We start from the raw sequence: 17,708 nt of genomic DNA, 5'->3' as shown, positions 1-17,708 counted from the left end.
ATGTTTCAACACCCAGACACTTTTCTTAATGTAGATTTTGTGGAAAACAGAGTGATGTTCATTCTGGATTATTTCTTTTGTTTTGCGTGTGTGTGTGTGTGTGTGTGTGTGTGTGTGTGTGTGTGTGTGTGTTATTTTGTCTTTTTACAAAATTGCTGCAGATACTTTTCAGAAGCCTTTTTATAGCTTTTTTGTTCTAGTGCTGTCTTAAAAATAAATGCTACCAGAACAGAGCCATGATTTTAGCAATATGAAAAACCCCATTAACTCCTTCAGGTCCTTAGCACCTTGATTTAGTATCACCTTTACAATTATTTCCTAGACTCTTGCCAAAATTTAACATTTGAAAGCCAAAGAAGCAACCCAGATATTGCATGGGAGAAAAATTCTAATTTAACTAAATATATTGATGCATACTGGTAGTAACTTTGATCCTAATTCTGTAGGAAACTTTAAAGGTAGAAGCTGGGAAAAAACCCACAATTATTTTAAAATGTACCCATTTTCTTTTAAAGGTATAGACTTAATGTTTGGAAAAAACTGTTTTATTTAAATCCCTTGCATGAGTTTTTGAGTTATCCATGCACTAAATGCTTTTCTAACTATAAAATAAGCAAACTGAATTGTTGGTAACATAGGTGAACAAAGGTCAAGCCAGAGCAAACTTCGTATTATTTTGAGCCTTTCAGGAGTAACTGAAAAGCAGAGGTTAGAAATTCTTGATGGCAAGGGTCATCTCATGTTCTCTTTTTGCACATGAATAAAGAAAGCACTGTGCCTGAACTGCTGTCTGATTCTGTGAAACAAACATGGTTTATTTTTTGTTGCTTGCATTTGTCCATCTGTCTATTTGTTGGAAGCATTCAATTTTGTTTGAGAGAGTCATTGGAGAGTTGCACGCAGTAGCTAAAGAGAGGAGGAAATATTGAAAGGGCTGCCTTGAGAAACTCTGAGAAACTCAGAACTTTGAGAAAGTCAGGTGCTAAGCACAAGCAATATTGTTTTGGTTCCAAGAAACAATGTATGCCTCAGATTCAGGTGAATAAATGTTCTCTCATATACACAAAAAATCCAGCTGTGTGTAGCACCTTGACAAGTAGCAACTTTGAAAGGAAATAATGAAGCGTCCTTGGCATAGACACTGGTGATCTCATAAAAGTAATATCAGAAAAGGCTAAAATAGAACTTTTGCTCTTTTGAGAGAAAATGACTGGCCAAAGGTTGATTTGGTGGGAGTGAAAGAACGTGGCATACCTCCAAGGTGACAGTCATAGGCTTATTGGTCTGTGAGCAAACTCAAAGGACCAATGTGGGCACTCCTCTAAATATACGGGGGAAATTTGTTGGTAGGTAGTGCTGAAATTAGGCAATAGATATACTTGGGTTTTGAGTGATGGTAAATTTATGCTAAAAGTGAGACGTAATATTATTATATAGCCATAGACTGGTTTAATTATTGGTTTCAAACTGAGTTTTCAACCAGTCTTCACTTTTACTTAAATAAAAGAAAATTCTAAAAGAAAGATAATCTGTAAAAATAATTGTCAAAGATCTATTTCTTCCAAAGTGTGACTTTCCAGATGTAGTTAAAATGCTTTCCAGAGAACGTGCGAAACCTTTACAGTCACATGTTGCTTAGCTACAGGGATATATTCTGAGAAATGTGTTGTTAGGCTATTTCATCATTGTGCAAATACCATAGAGTGTACTTACACAAACCTAGGTGATATAGCTTACTACACACATAGGCTATATAATACAGCCTATTGCTATACCTAGGCTACAAACCTACACAGCAGGTTACTATACAGAATACTGTAGGCAATTATAACACAATGGTAAGTATTTGCGTCTCTAAACATGTCTAAACATAGAAAAAGTAAAGTAAAAATATGGAACTATAGTCTTATGGGACCACTGTCATGTATGTAGTTTGCTGTGAACCAAAACATTGTTATTAGGGAACATGATTGTAGTTAAAACTGTATCACTCTCTTATGAATAGGTCATAAAAACAGTTGTTTTATTGTTTTCAGCCAAACTGATTTGCTTGCAGTTTCTTGAACTAAACTTGTATTTTGCACTCTTGCTGGAAAGAATGTCCTTCTTTATGTCTGTCTAACCAAGCCAATTCTTACTTAAGACTCCAATTTAAAATTCTAATTCAACGAAAACTCTCAGGGCCTACTGAGAACAAAGTCTTTCTCTATCCTCTTAACTCATTCATTTATTTGTTCCATATATATTTTTATATTTACTGTGGATGACAATGTGCAACTCATCTATTAAGTACTCACTTGAACTTTCTGGATTGTCAGTTATCTTGTTATGTGTCTTGACTTTGTCCCCTGTGACTAGGATAAACAATCAGAAAATGGATGGTATTTTACATATCTTTTCTCTCTAGTTTAGTGCCTAGTTTCTTAAATGTAGCAGGCATTCAATACATGTATGATGGATTTGATCCAGATTAGAATCTTTAAGTGAAAAAAAAAAGCCAACTGAATCATATTCTTTTAAAAAGGGCTGAAAGACAATACCATTGATTGAATATCTGTTGTGCATCAAAGTGTTTTCATGAATGATCTCTAATCTTCGTGATGATCCACTAAGACAGAATTTCAGTAGTCCTCAATGTGTCTATAAGGAAAGAGATACTGTGAGAGGTTAAAACATTTCTCTGGAATACTCTGCTGGTAAGTTGTAGAACTGGTTCTGAAACTCAGGCTTATTACCTTGAAAATCAGGAGGTTATTCAAATGGGAAAATATTCTGCCTCTGCAGTTGTCTGCCTCTGCAGTTGTCATCCTCGTAATTTTCTTTATAGATGAGCCAAGAGACATATATCTTAATATTATTCAGAAAATGTCATATTTGTCCAGCTCTTTTTGTACTTTTACCTTTGTGTGTCTCTTAGCTAAGATTCTAATGAGATTTACCCTTTTTAGAAAATTGAAATCCACCAAACAATAAACATCACTTTCAGGCTGTAATATAAAAGCTACTGAGTTAATTATTTTTATTAAAAAAAGAAAAAAGCTTTATTTAATTGCAAACACATGCTCAATAATGGAGTGTTTTCTGCCTTGCTTTGGTGGAAATGTACTCAAGACTGCCCGAAAGTATCAATATATTGTATCTAGGTTTTAATGACTGGATTTGTTAGAATTGCTTTGAAACTGCAGAAACATAAAAAAACATACAATCAAGAAGTATACGTTGAAAAGAAGTAAGGCACTAAACTGATTTTCAGAGTGGCTGCTGCTCCTTATATATGATAATATGGTAATAAGAGGGAGATCAAGGACAGCAATAATCTTACCAATTCAATATAGTTGTTTATTACTTAAAGATATTTTAATGCAGCATTTGTAATTATAGATTATTATTTTAGTGGTTTTCTTTTTGTAAATGATGACTTTTTAAATGATTTCTCTAACTGTTGTCAACAACTACAAATGTTGACTTACAGGCTTGTGATGGCTTGAAAGCACCTAGATGAGATGGGCTATAACAGGAATAAATTTGGAAAGTGGGAGAGGAAAGTGATCTGCAGTCATAATCAGGGCATCTAAGGAGGCATAGAGAACTATGGCTCAATTCAAGTGGGTTTTGTTACTTAAGGACTATGACTCAGTGGGTAAAACTAGAAAATATGTTCCTCAAGATCAGTGATTCTTCAACGAGGGAAGAAGGTGGCATGGTGGAATTGCCTTTGGATATTGGGGGCTTTTTCCTAGCTATTCTTAGTCCTCCAGGATTTTGGTAAACCCACGTCCCTGCCAGTAGCTATTGTCATAGTGATTTACTGTTTTTAGCACTCTGGTATGTTAGAGATAAAAAATATATATAGCTAATAATTGGTAGTCTAGTCACCAGGGAAATGTGTTGCAATATGACGGTATAGGTAGTAGCATCCACATAGCAGGAGATAATTATGGTTTGTAGTGGGTCTATATCTTTAGTCCATCCCCTAAAGTGGAATAATTGGCAAAGATTAATAGGACACTGGGCCAGAATGAGAAGACTCAGGCAAGGATCAGTTTCCAGCAGTTTGTTTCTCAAAAACCAGAGGGTTTTAGAGGAAAATACCAAAGATCAGATACTTTTACCATAGTCTTGGGGCAATTTAATTTCCAGCTCACCAAGTTCTGAAAATAGCCTTATAATACATTTTTGGACAGAGTTGTAGAAAAATGGGTATAACTGAATTCTATTAGCTGGAAACAGGCAAGGACTGGAGAAAGCAGAAACAGATAATATATAGACTTGATTATGAATCATCACTACAACAACACAAATTCTCTGGGCAGTAAAATACTATTGTAAAAATATGTGTAAGGGAATTAAATAATGTGTACGTCATTGCCTCTATGCAAAACTTCCCTGGATGTCCCAGCCAATGCAAAAAGATAAGGAAAATCATGGAATGATATATCAGGATTCAAAAAGAAAAGTGAAGATATTCTTTACAGACAAAATAACTTTCAATATAGAAAATCAGAGACAATCTAGAAATAAATGATTAGAAATAATAAGAAAATTCAACAATGATACTAGATACAAGATAATTATACAAAGAACAACTGTATTTCTGAATGCCAGCAACAACCAAATAGTAAAAATAAAAAAAAAAAAGGAATAACAAGTATTCGTCCATAAGAGAAACAAAAATAATCAGCTATATACAAAAAAATACTAACAAATAAGGTGAAAAACATGGATGAAGAAAATTAGAAACATTTAAGGTTGAAAGATAAAAACTTAATGTAAGTAAAGTTCTTCACAGAAAATATCACGATGATGTCAGTTCTTTCCAAATTAGCCTCAACATTAAAAAAAAAAAAAAAAAAAATCCAACCAAAATTTCCAAAAGGAATTTTACATTTCCTGAAAGGCACAGAAAAGCCAAGAAAAGTTTGAACAAATACAAGAGATAGTTGAGGACTCATTCTACCATATGTAAAGACTTATCACAAAGCCTTAGTAATGAAGACAAGTTTGTATTATCACAGATGTAAACAAATAAGCCAATGATAACAAGACAAACTGCCTGCAAAGAAACTCTACTGGGATGGAGAGTGCCCCATACCCCCAGCCAAATTCATGCCCACTCAGAACTACAGAATGGAAACTTGTTCAGAAATAGTGAGCAGATGTAAATATTAATATTAAGATAAGTCATGCTAAATTAGAGTGGGCCCTAATTCAAAGACTGGTGTTCTTATCAGAGGCCATATGAAGGCATGGAGACACACAGGAGAATGGCATGTGATGATGGAAGCAGATACTACAGTGATGTGTCTGCAAGCCAAGAATATCAAGACTGCCAGAGCGAGCATTGTTAGGGTAAAGCAAAGCTCTGCCAACACCTGAATTTAGAACTTCTCACCTCCAGAAATGTAGGAAAATTTCTGTTGTAACTCACGTAGTTTGTGGTAATTTGTTTTGAAGCCTTGGAAAACAAATATTCAAACATGTACATTAGAAATTTATACAGAGTTGCCACATTGCATAGCTCCAAGGGATGCCATTTACATTACATTCTATGTGCTTTCGAATTGTGCCATTCAACTTGAAAATGATGTGAATGCCAGATGTAGGTGATGGGGAGGAAGGCAGCAAATCACACTGCCACGCGTGTTCCTATGCAACAATTTTGCATGTTCTTCACATGTACCCCAAAACGTAAAATGCAATAAAATAAATTAATGGGGGAAAAAAAAAAGAAGACTGAGAGGATATTTATGCGGCCAACAAACAGGAAAAAATGCTCAACATGACTGATCATTAGAGAAATGAGATAACATCTCATGCCAGTCACAATGTGATTATTAAAAAGTCAAGAAGCAACAGTCGCTGGCGAGGCTGTGGAGAAGCAGGAATGCTTTTACTCTGTTGGTGGGAATGTAAATTAGTTCCACCATTATGAAAGACAGTGTGGCAATTCCTCAAGGATCTAGAACTAGAAATCCCATTTGACCCAGCAATCTCATTAATGGGTATATACCCAAAGGAATATAAATCATTCTATTACAAAGACACCTGCACGCATATGTTTATTGCAGCACGATTGACAACAGCGAAAACATGGAATCAACCTAGATGCCCAGCAATGATAGGCTGGATAAGGAAAATGTGGCATGTAGGACACCAGGGAATACTATGCAGCCATAAAAAGGAACACGATCATGTCTTTGCAGGGACATGGAAGGAGCTGGAAGCCATTATCCTCGGCAAACTAACACAGAAACAGAAAACCAAACACTTCATGTTCTCACTCATAAGTGGGAGCTGAACAATGAGAACACATGGACACAGGGAAAGGAATATCAAACACAAGGGCCTGTCAGGGGTGGGTGGGGGAGGGAGAGCACCTGGATAAATAGCTAATGCATGCTGGGCTTAATAACTAGGTGATGGGTTGACGGATGCAGCAAACCATCATGGGATACATTTACCTGTGTAACAAACCTGCACCTCCTGCACATCTATCCCAGAAATTAAAATTTGAAAATAACAACAACAACAACAAAAAAAAAGAAAATGATGTGAATGGTGCTGCTTAGAGTTGTGCAGGGCAGCAGCCTTCTTTATATAGGAGAAAAGAGGCAGTACAAATTAATGAGTAAAGGACTAATTTTTCAATGACTCATGCTGGAACTAAGAGCTAATCATGTTACAACCTCATCTCACATCATACAAGAAAATTGATTCTAGATGGATTGATAGCCTATACAGGGAAATAAAAATTGAGAATTACTTATTAAGAAAAACAAACATCAAAAGCAAAAAATTATTTTGGTAAGACTGACTATTTTGAAATGTAAAATTTCTGTGTAACAAAGAACAGCACAAACAAATTAAAAGTACAAGGAATAGAACACATTTGTATTATGTATTCTTCACGAGAAATGGATATCCAAAGTATTTAACTCCTACAAATCATAAGAAAAATAAAAATAGTACAAAAGAAAAAGAACTCATAGAATATATGAATAAGTACATATATGAGGAAAGCCATTATAATCATGAAAATATTTTAATTTTGTTTGTATTCAAAGAAATACAGATTTAAACACATGAGATTCTATTTTATACCCTGAAGATTGGGAATAATTAAGAAGTCTGATAATACTAATAGTTTACAAGAATATGGGTACACGAGAATTCTAGTGGAAGTATATAAATTGCTACCCTTTTAAGGCCATTTGGCAATATCTGGTAAAGTTAAAGATATGCGTTCCCTATAATCCAGCAAATCCACTTTCAATTGTCAACCCTAGAGGAACCTGGACATGGACACAAGGAAATATGTTGATCATATACCATTTTTAATTGGAAAATTCTGTGCATAATGTAAATGTCTATCAATAGGAGTAAGTATATTCTATACTTAATCATTGTACATCTATAAACTAGAACTACAGTTACATTAGAAAATCTCTGAATAATAGCATTGATTTTAAAAAGCATGATGTGAAAAATACCTGCTGTATAACATCACCATGTAAAATTTTAAACCTCACAGAATAAAAATAAATATTGCAAAAATGTTATGTTTTAATAAATACATATGTTGTGATGATATAAATATGGACTATAAGAATTCAGTATAGGCCAGGCGCAGTGACTCACTCCTGTCATCCCAGCACTTTGGGAGGCCGAGGCGAGTGGATCACCTGAGGTCAGTAGTTTGAGGTCAGCCTAGCCAACATGGTGAAACCTTGTCTTTACTAAAAATACAAAAATTAGCTAGGCATGGTGGTGCACGCCTGTAATCCCAGCTACTTGGGAGGCTGCCACAGAAGAATGGCTTGAACCCAGGAGGCAGAGGTTGCATAGAGCTGAGATCTCGACATTGCAATCCAGCCTGAGCAACAAGAGGGAAATTCCATCCCAAAAAATGTAATAACAATACAGTATATACTAAATTCAGGATAATATTTACTTGTTGAAAGATGAGAGAGGAATGAAATGGGGTACCTTTAATTAAATACATAATGTTTTGATTATATTTTTAAAATCTAAAGGAAACATAACAAATGTTAACATTTATAAACTCCGATTTGGGGCAGTACATGGATATCTTATGTATTATTTCCCAATATTTTAGTAGGTGTGAAATATGTGGTAAACAAAATAGAGACAAGGAAGAGAAAAGGGTCAAAAAGAGGAGAAAAGAGTTGGATAGGGGAGAGGGGAGGAAAAAGAAAATGAGCATGGTCTTGTGGACTAACCACCTGCATGCTAATTGTGGCAGGCAGCGTGGTTTAGTAGAAGAAGCTTGGCAATGTGCTCAGGTAAATTTAATTCTAGCTTCTTTTGACTTGGACAAGTTAACCATTTTAGGACTCTATTTATCCATCAATAAAATGGATAGATTAAAATTTAACCAAAAGTGTTCTGTGAAGAATAAGCAGAAAGAAATATGTAAAATGCCCAGTGTTGTGCCTGCTGGGTGCTTACTGAGTCTGCCATGAATAGTAAAGCCCTCTCTCTTTTCCTTGAAGCAGTGAGAAACAATAAAATCTGTGCAGAAAATATACTACCTTAACTCACTGGATGGAATGGAATTCTTCCTTCTCATGTAGTTTTTTTTCTTCACTTCAGTAAAAGTAATTTTGAAAACATATTAAATGCCTTTGGCATAGAGGAAGATGCAGACTATGGAGAAAATTGTAGGGCTTTAGTTTCCACCAAAGTATCCATTGAAAAGGTAGGTGAGGAAGTTCCCATGGCTCTGCATTTAAGCTAAAGTCACTTATTTAGGGGATCATGGTTCAAGCCCTTCACCCTTAGTTGTTAACAACCTTATATTGAAGTACTGAATGGAATACACAGTAGGTCAATTGCAGGCTCAATGACAAGAATTACAGCGGAAAGCTCCCTAATGAGATCTGTGCTTATTCCTTGTGGTTCAAGGAACACTGTGGTTAATAGTTTACAGCCTGCAGGGTCAATCCCCTTGCAGAGGCAGAGTTAACTTAGGCATTCCCTGGGCTGCATAAACAACACTGTGTGTAGTTGGAGGCTTGACCCTCCTTTCATCATGCCAGAAAATTCTTGGAATGCAGCCATGGTCTGATATTTATGGTTCTACAAGCATTTGACTCTGAAAAGCCTCTTATTCTGGAAAACAGCCGCTGGTCAGTTACTAATGTACAGTGTTAGAAGAAAAAGTCACCCTTTAAGGAAGAGAATGAAGGGAAAAGCTCATGAGAATAAGTGTCATGACTACCAATAGGGGTAAATGTACATGTGTGCTTAATACTTACATATGAAAACTCTATATGTGTATTTCCACCCAGAGATGCTAAAATGGTCAAAGAAATGCTTTTAAAAATTAAAAATTACCAAAAACAACATTTCTCTTTTCTCTCTAGAAAAAGAGAAAAATTATGGCATATGTTACTTATCAAAGCAGTGGAATAAATAACCTAAATTTGTATAGGCTTCTGTCCCAGTATAAACTCACTTTCTTGAGCTCTATGGGCAGAAACGAACCTTGAGGGGTTCTTTTATCTATTGATTTCTTCTCTGAACTAAAATGGTTCCTCAGAGCAACTAAAAAATTGTTTACCCTATTGGTTAAATGGGAAAAATATGTAATAAACATTTTTAGACATAACGTCTCCATGTCTGTTTTTAAATTCTTTACCACCCTTTCTAAGGATTTTTTTTTAATTTTATTGCATTTTAGGTTTTGGGGTACATGTGAAGAATATGCAAGATTGTTGCATAGGCACACATGTGGCAGTGTGGTCTGCTGCCTTCCTCCCCATCACCCACATCTAGCACTTCTCCCCATGCTATCTCTCCCCAACTCCCATCCCCCCGCTGTCCCTCCCCTATTTCCCCCCAACAGACCCCAGTGTGTAGTGCTCCCCTCCCTGTGTCGAACAATGAGAACACTTTCTAAGGATTTTTAAACTAAGCATAGAGAATCACATATCTAATAACTGAATCGGGAGTAGTGGTTACATACATTTTCTAAATGTCCTGTCTCCAAGGTAACCTGTTTTTTTCCTGACAGGCTGGAGCGGCTAGAGTGAAGTGGGATGAGGGAGACAAGATGAAGTCGCATCCAAAGATGAGGTGGCCACTGGCTGATGGATCGATTCCGACAAGAATAAAACAATTCATAGAAATCAATGTCACCAGCCCGCAGATGCATCTCAGAATTGATGCCAAACACAAGAGATGAGGTGCAAACACTGCACTGTGTCTCTAACACTGGCACCTGATAGCCAGGTAAGAAACTGCCTATTAAACCGGGAATTGTGTCATAAAAAGTCACCCAAGACCTTCAGAATGTTAGCCTGATCTAAAAATCCAGGCAGGCGACAGAGAAATCAGAGGCGTCTTGCTGGAATTTACTGTATCTTGCTAGGAGTTTCTGATGTGATTCAAGGAAGAGATGGAATCTCATTTCTAGAAACACTTGAAAATATCCAAGTTGACTGCACAGGAATGCTCTCACCTGGGAAGTGGCCCACACTCACACAGAGCTGACTGATTATTGCAGGCCCATTCAGGGTGGAAACCACCCCAAACCTGGGCCAGCCTTGTATATTCTGTGCTTGTAGAGGTTAAAAAATACCAGGCAGAGGTGTGTGAATATCCAGAGCTTACAACAGAATAAAACTCAGTTCTCCGCCCAATTTTAAAAGCAATTAATGAACTTAACTTGTTGGTCTTTTCCTGCCTCTGTTCCTTCACAATGTAACACCTCATTCCCACCTTTATGACCACCAGCAGTGTGAAAACACACATCTCCCAAACTAAAGGAGTATAGCATCTTGAAGACATCTGGCCTGCAGAAACAGAATGCTCAATAACACCCGTGAGTGGTTGCTGAGAAGTCACTACACATTGAGCACTAAGCTACATGTTGATATTTAAGAACTATAACATCCTAATGAGTGAGTGCTAATATTATTATTCCTATTTTAAGGTTAAGGAAACTGAGGTTAAATAAGCTAACTTATTGAAAGATAGGTAGTAAGTGGTAGACCTGGGAATCCAACCTTGGTAGTTGTATCTTGAAGTTCATGCTCTTCATACCATATCCTACTGCCTAAGATTAACTAAGACTTTGCCACTTGCTAGATGCAGAAACTTGGGCCAGTCATAGTCTCTCTGAATGTTTTCCATAAAACAGGGTAACTATCCATTCTTTTCTCCAAAACAACTTTAGTAAGTCTCTTGAGGCACAGGTCTACTTACTGGAATACATTATTGAACAAAATAGGGAGAGGGAAAGGTAGAAAGATTTTTTTTTAGTTAGAAAAAGAAAGATACAAAATAATTTTTTAGAGTGTAAAAAACAAACTATGAATAAAATAACTAAAAGGATAGTATAACATGGTTGTGCATGACAAGTATCCATTTAAGTGGGGTGGTCAGAGAAGCTCTCACATGAAGTTGACATTTGACTTACTGAGGCCTTAAAAATACAAATGTCCCCTACATGCAAAGCTCATTTCTAGCAGTGGGGACACCATGTACAAAAGCCCAAAGAAAAGAAAGAAGCAAATGTGGCAGAGTCTTCAAGCAGGGAAGTGAGGAGATTGAGGTTTGAGGGCTCTGGGGGCTAATCTAGGGAGTTTGGGCTCAATTCTATCCTATTCTATTGATTTAAAAATTATTTATCAGTCAGGTACAGTGTCTCAGGCCTATAATCCAAGCATTTTGGGAGGTCAAGACAGGAAGATCACTTGAGCTCCGGAGTTTAAGACCAGACTGGGCAACATAGGGAGACTCCATCTCCACAAAATAATTAGCCACACCTGTGGCTCAAGCTACTCAGGAAGCTGATGTGGGAGGATCACTTGAGCCAGGGAGGTTGAGGCTGCAGTGAGCTGTAATCATGCCAGCGCACTGAAGCCTGGGCAACAAGAAAGACTCTCTCTCTCTCCAATTTAGGATATATATCCTAATTTAGGATTTATATCCTTATAAATTTAGGATTTATCAGTGCAAGCAGGAAGACTAGATTCCTGTAAACAATAATGAAAAGTCTCCAGTGTAGAAATCTAGCAATACAGACATTGAGTGATGATGAGGTGAAAAAATGCTTTGGGAAAGCTAACATTTTCGAACAGTTGTTTTGATAGGGGTGGAGGAGGTATGTGATTTTGTTTGTTCCTGTCCCTCTCTCTGTCATTGGAGGACATATGAAAACTGAGGTGGTTAGTAGTGAGTGTGCATCTTATTCCGAGGAGGAGCCTGGAAGATGTTGTGGAGCTCCAATGTCAAAATCTTAACACTTCCATTAATTTATCCAACAAACTTTAATTGTGTTATCGTCACTGACACCAATTGCCCTGGTATTTCTTGCTAATGGTATCTCAGCTTTTTTTGTGACACCATATGCTCAGCCCCAAAAGGTGTGCTCAGATCCACAATTTCCCAGCCTCCTTTCCAAGTAAGGAAGATCATATACCCTGCTTTAGACAACAAGGTGTCTGGTACAGTTTGGATATGTGGCTGCCCAAATCTCATGTTGAATTGTAATCTCCAGTATTGGAGGTGGGAGGCAACCAGAATATGGGGGTGATTTCTTCACGAGTGGTCTATCACCATCCTCTTGGTGCTGTCCTCATCAGAGTGAGTGAGTTCTCATGGGATCTGGCTGTTTAAAGCTGCATGACTCCCTCTCCCTCTCCCTCTCTTGCTCCTGCTGCCATGTGATGCATATGCTCCCCTTGGCTTCCACCATGATTGGAAGCTTCCTGAGCCTCCCAAGAAGAAGATTCCACTATGCCTCCTGTATAATCTGGAGAATGGCGAGCCAATTAAACTTATCTTCTTATAAATTATCCAGTCTCAGATAATTCTTTATAGCAATGTAAGAATTGCCTAACACAGTGTCAATGGAAAAATCTCTGAGAAAACATAGGCTTTCTGATATAAAAATGCCTTGCAGACCTTTAACTACAGGGGATGCAACTGATGAGGCCCACAGCTGCTGTGCTCTGAAATCTATTTGTGACTTTCCTGTGAGCCTATTCTTACATAGGTTACTCCCAGCCAATGAATGTGGCAGGGACACTGAGGCAGGCCCATTCCTGAGAGATGAGGGCCTTCTCTGACAGGTGACTCTGCTGAGGGCTCCATGACAGTCCTGTCAAACTTGATTACAGTCTAAGATACATCCACTTGCTATAGTTTGAATGTCTGTTCCCTCTAAAACTCATCTTAAAGTTTAAGCCCCAATGTGATAACATTGGTAAGTGGGGCCTAGTAAGCAGTGTTTAGGTCATGAGGTTTAATGATTTAATGCCTTAATGGTTTAATGCCTTAACCAAAGGGCTTTCAGAAGTGGGTTCTTCCCCTCTTCTGCCACATGAGGAACAATGTGTCTTCCATGCAAAAATGCAGCATTCACCAGTCCGTCACCAGACACCAGAATGGTGAATGTCTTGATATTGTACTTCCCAGCTTCCAGAACTGTGAGCCAAGGCATGTCTGTTTATTATAAATTACACAGTCTTGAGTGTTCTGTGACAGCAGCACAAAACTAAGCATCACTCAACCTTCCTCCCTTCTCTTTCTCAGAGTCAGATTTGCACTGTGGTCTGACAAGTCTCCCAGCCTCTCCTGGTCACTTCGTATTTTCCCTTACAGGCCTTTCATACTATAATTCTTACATGTTGGATACTATCTTGGCCTCTACTTATCAGAGAACACAAACTATCACAAGAAATGTCTGGAAACCATCATTCTCAGTAAACAGACAGAAGAGCAGAAGATCAAACACCACATGTTCTCACTCATAGGCAGGTGTTGAACAATGAGAACACATGGACACAGGGAGGGGAGCACTACACACTGGGATCAGTTGGGGGAAATAGGGGAGGGACGGTGGGGGATGGGGAGCTGGGGAGAGATAACAAGAGGAGACATGCCAGATGTAGGTGATGGGGAGGAAGGCAGCAAATCACACTGTCACAAGTGTACCTATGCAACAATCTTGCATGTTCTTCACATGTACCCCAAAACCTGAAATGCAATAAAATAAATAAATGGGAAAAAAAAATAATAAAAAAAAAGAAATGTATTATTTATACAATGTGATTTAAAAATTCCCAAGATATATTAGGTGGAAAAAAATGAAGGCTTAGAAGAGCATGTAAAATGTGCTAACTGTTGCGTTAAATGAAAGAAAAATAAAAACATGAATGTATGTTCGTTTTTATATGCAAAGGTAATTTGGGTTTATATGTATAGGGGTGAGTTACAACAGAAACTAGAAGGCAGGTAGAAGACAGGGAGATATATTTTCACTCTATATCTTTATGTACATTTTTAATTTTAATGAAATGATACTATATACATAATTTTTTAAATAAAAGATTCAGTGTTGTAAGAAACAAATACAGATTTTCTGGGTTCTGGTTGCTTGGAACTTGTGACACATATTCTCAACAAGGCAATTTAAGAGTTAGAAAAGGTTTTCTGTAAGTCATAATAAGACATCAATTATTCAACTTGGCACATGCTAGCACCCTAAAGCAGCAGCACTCCTTATGAAGCTGTGAAAACTACTTAACACCCTTCTAACAGGATTCTACCACCACTCACGGCACAACAGCCATATCCACAGATTCTCCATTCAGAATCCAAAGCTAACATCTGAATTGATTCCTACCTAAATTTCAGTTTAAATTCAGGGCTATACATCCCCTGATTCTAATCTACAAATTCTAAAGATGACAGGTTTAGACAGCACCTCGATGACCTATTGTAACTTCCACTCCAGAAAGAGGTTGTTTAATAAGGCAAAATGCTGTTTTCCATGCTGGGCACATCATTTGGAGCTATAAGATGAGCTTTCATCTACCCTAAGCCAGCTTGCAAAATTATGATACTTATAAGAATGGAAGCCAAACTATTAATAACACTTTATTAATAGGTTTGATAAATACTTTTTTAAGGCTTGAAAAATAGGATATATTTCAGAAGTAGACAGTTTAGAAAAAAAGACATTTATGATGTTCTGTACCATTTCACACTAAGATTGAAAAAAAGTATTTGACCATGATTTGGGGAAAACATAACTCACAGTATTGTTAAGCTTAAATATTTCAAACTTTTCAGAAATCCATCCATTATATTTGGGAGAACACTGAGACAGTTTTAAGAGCAACAGTGTGGGAAATTGAGATCGTGCAATTTCCCTGTATTTTTTCAGGCTTCCAAAAGGTATCTGCCATGTCTGTAAACATAAATTCTTATATTACAGAATATATGTGTTCTGTAATGAAAATGTTATCCCCCAGAGCCCATTTCCCTATTAACTCTCATGAGAGCTTTAGAAGTATCTTGGGGATAGTGTTGGGAGTAAGAGCGAGTCTTTATTGAGCTCCCACCATGTTCTAGATCTGTGTTAGGGAATTTACATGTATCATCTCTAAATTTCATGACAACCTTATGAACTAGGTATTATTTTTCCTTTTTTACAGTTGAAATTCTGAAATCCATTAACACAGATGAGGCAAAGCAAGGTCTCAGAACCAAAGTAGTCTGACTGTGAAGCCCATGCCCTACACCCTCTGTGAATTGCCTCACAGCATAGACAAGGGGAAAGAATCTTTCACTGTAGCCTTCACAGAGCACATGACCTGCTAATCTGATTTGTTATTTGCGTTTTATTCTCTAGGTAGAGAATTCACTCGTCTGTCCTAAAGTTGTCCAAATAATTGTATTGCCATCTGCTCCAAGTATAGATGTGTGGTGGCCCTGGGAAGCCACAGAGGAGAACATTGTTCTTTCCCTGCCATTCAGGTCATATTTTCCAGCCAGACTGGGACCAGTGAAGGTGAGTCTCACTCGTTGAGGGAGACTCCACCTTGTAGGGAAGATACCTGGCCTTGTGTCACTGTTCAAAGCTGGCTCTGTGTTACCTTGAGGGTAGGAAGTTAACCTGCAGTCAATTTTTCTCTGCCAATACCAGGAAACATGCCATAACAAGGTTGTTCAGCACAGGTGGGCATCACCATTCCTAAAAACTGAGTTCATATGAAAGTAATAGGATCTCCAGAGAGTTGAAAACCTAAGAATAAGATACCTTAGAATTCTGTGGTCAAGTCAGAGCACTGGGTACCACTTTATATTATTTATTTTAATGTTTCATTAAACTATACAACACATTGCTATGTAGCAATAAAAAACACAGTACCAGCTTGGGTAAGTCCTGCTGTGTGTGCTGTTCGCGTCCCCCTGGTAGTTGGGGAGTACGGCGTTGGTTGAAAATCACCCCCGGCTTTGGCCGTGGCCGCGGGTGAGATTCGGCGCCTAGATCCTCCGGGGGCCTCAGCTCACCACGCGCTGCCCTGTGTGCGGCGGTGAAACCCAGGCCCCGACAGGCGCCGCGGCCTCCGCCCGGATGCCGTCGCTCGCGAGGTCTGGCCCTGGCCACCCACCCTTAGCCCTGTCTTCTCTCTGCAGGACACTGGTTCTCCCACGCCTGAGATCGACGTCGCCAGGACTGTGGGGTCTGGGAGACTCGGCTGGAAACGTCTTCCAAATAAAGTTGTTTGTCTAAAAAAACAAAACAAAACAAAACAAAACAAAAAAAAACAAAAAAAAACAAAAAAAAACACAGTACCACAATACAAAAGGTTTGTTCAATATGAAAAGTAAAAAACATTATTTAACAATTTTTATATATATTTCTTTGAAATATGTAATCATATAAAAAGGTATATCCACTTTTGCCCCATGTGTGATTATACTATTCTCATTATTCGGCATCTTGCTTTCCACGAACTGTATCTTTGAGATTTTGCTCTATGTATACACAAGGATTGCATCAGGCAATGTTGCCAGTTGTAAGCAACAGAAATCTGGCTTACTGAGGCAGAATGGCATTTATGTAAAGTATCCAGGGAGCTTTGTGAATGAGATGGCCTGAGAACAAGACCTGGAGACCTCACAAGGGGAACAACTCCCAAGCTTCATTCCTGAGATGCTCTGCTAAAGGCACCACCACTACTTCCTCAACTGAACATGACAGTTCCTGACCCCTGGGTGCTGCTGTCAGAAACACTGCCCCTGCTACCTCTGAAGAAAGAACAAGCTGCCACCTCTGTCAGCACCCTCATGGGAATGGATTTTGTGCAGCCCTTGATGCTTCACATCACAAGCTTCCAATTTAAAGTTTGTGGCGGGCCAGGCATGGTGGCTCAAGCCTCTAATCCCAGCACTTTGGGAGGCCGAGGCGGGTGGATCACGAGGTCAAGAGATCGAGACCATCCTGGTCAACATGGTGAAACCCCGTGTCTACTAAAACTACAAAAAATTAGCTGGGCATGGTGGCGCGTGCCTGTAGTCCCAGCTACTCAGGAGGCTGAGGCAGGAGAATTGCTTGAACCCAGGAGGCGGAGGTTGCGGTGAGCCAAGATCATGCCATTGCACTCCAGCCTGGGTAACAAGAGCGAAACTCCATCTCCAAAAAAATAAAATAAAGTTTGTGGCAGTTCATTCTGAATGGAAAAGTCCAAGACCTATGCCCATGTCACAGTAAAGGAAAGCATTAAAGGAGTTTCCAGAATTTTCTCCATCTATAGTGAATGTGGGCCTGACAACTCAGGCCAGGAATCTTCAAATATAGTCAATAGGTCCAATGTTGTGCTGCCAAATATAAAAGGACAACCATCCAGTAAAGAGATACCAATTTCCTTTTAAGTTGGTTCATGTCA

General features: G+C 38.3%; 1 non-coding gene across 1 annotated transcript; it reads left to right on the top strand.

Annotated features, from left to right (window-relative positions):
• The first annotated feature begins 16,248 nt into the window (after positions 1-16,248).
• LOC116526412 lies at positions 16,249-16,375 on the top strand. Its single transcript, XR_004258150.1, has one exon. It is a non-coding gene; the product is annotated as a small nucleolar RNA ACA64 (small nucleolar RNA).
• The last annotated feature ends 1,333 nt before the right edge of the window (positions 16,376-17,708 follow it).

The sequence above is a fragment of the Sapajus apella genome, unplaced genomic scaffold (genome assembly GCF_009761245.1).
Source record: "Sapajus apella isolate SASKATOON/1434 unplaced genomic scaffold, GSC_monkey_1.0 scaffold50, whole genome shotgun sequence".
Taxonomy (NCBI): domain Eukaryota; kingdom Metazoa; phylum Chordata; class Mammalia; order Primates; family Cebidae; genus Sapajus; species Sapajus apella.
This window is presented reverse-complemented; position numbering and strand designations above follow the sequence as displayed.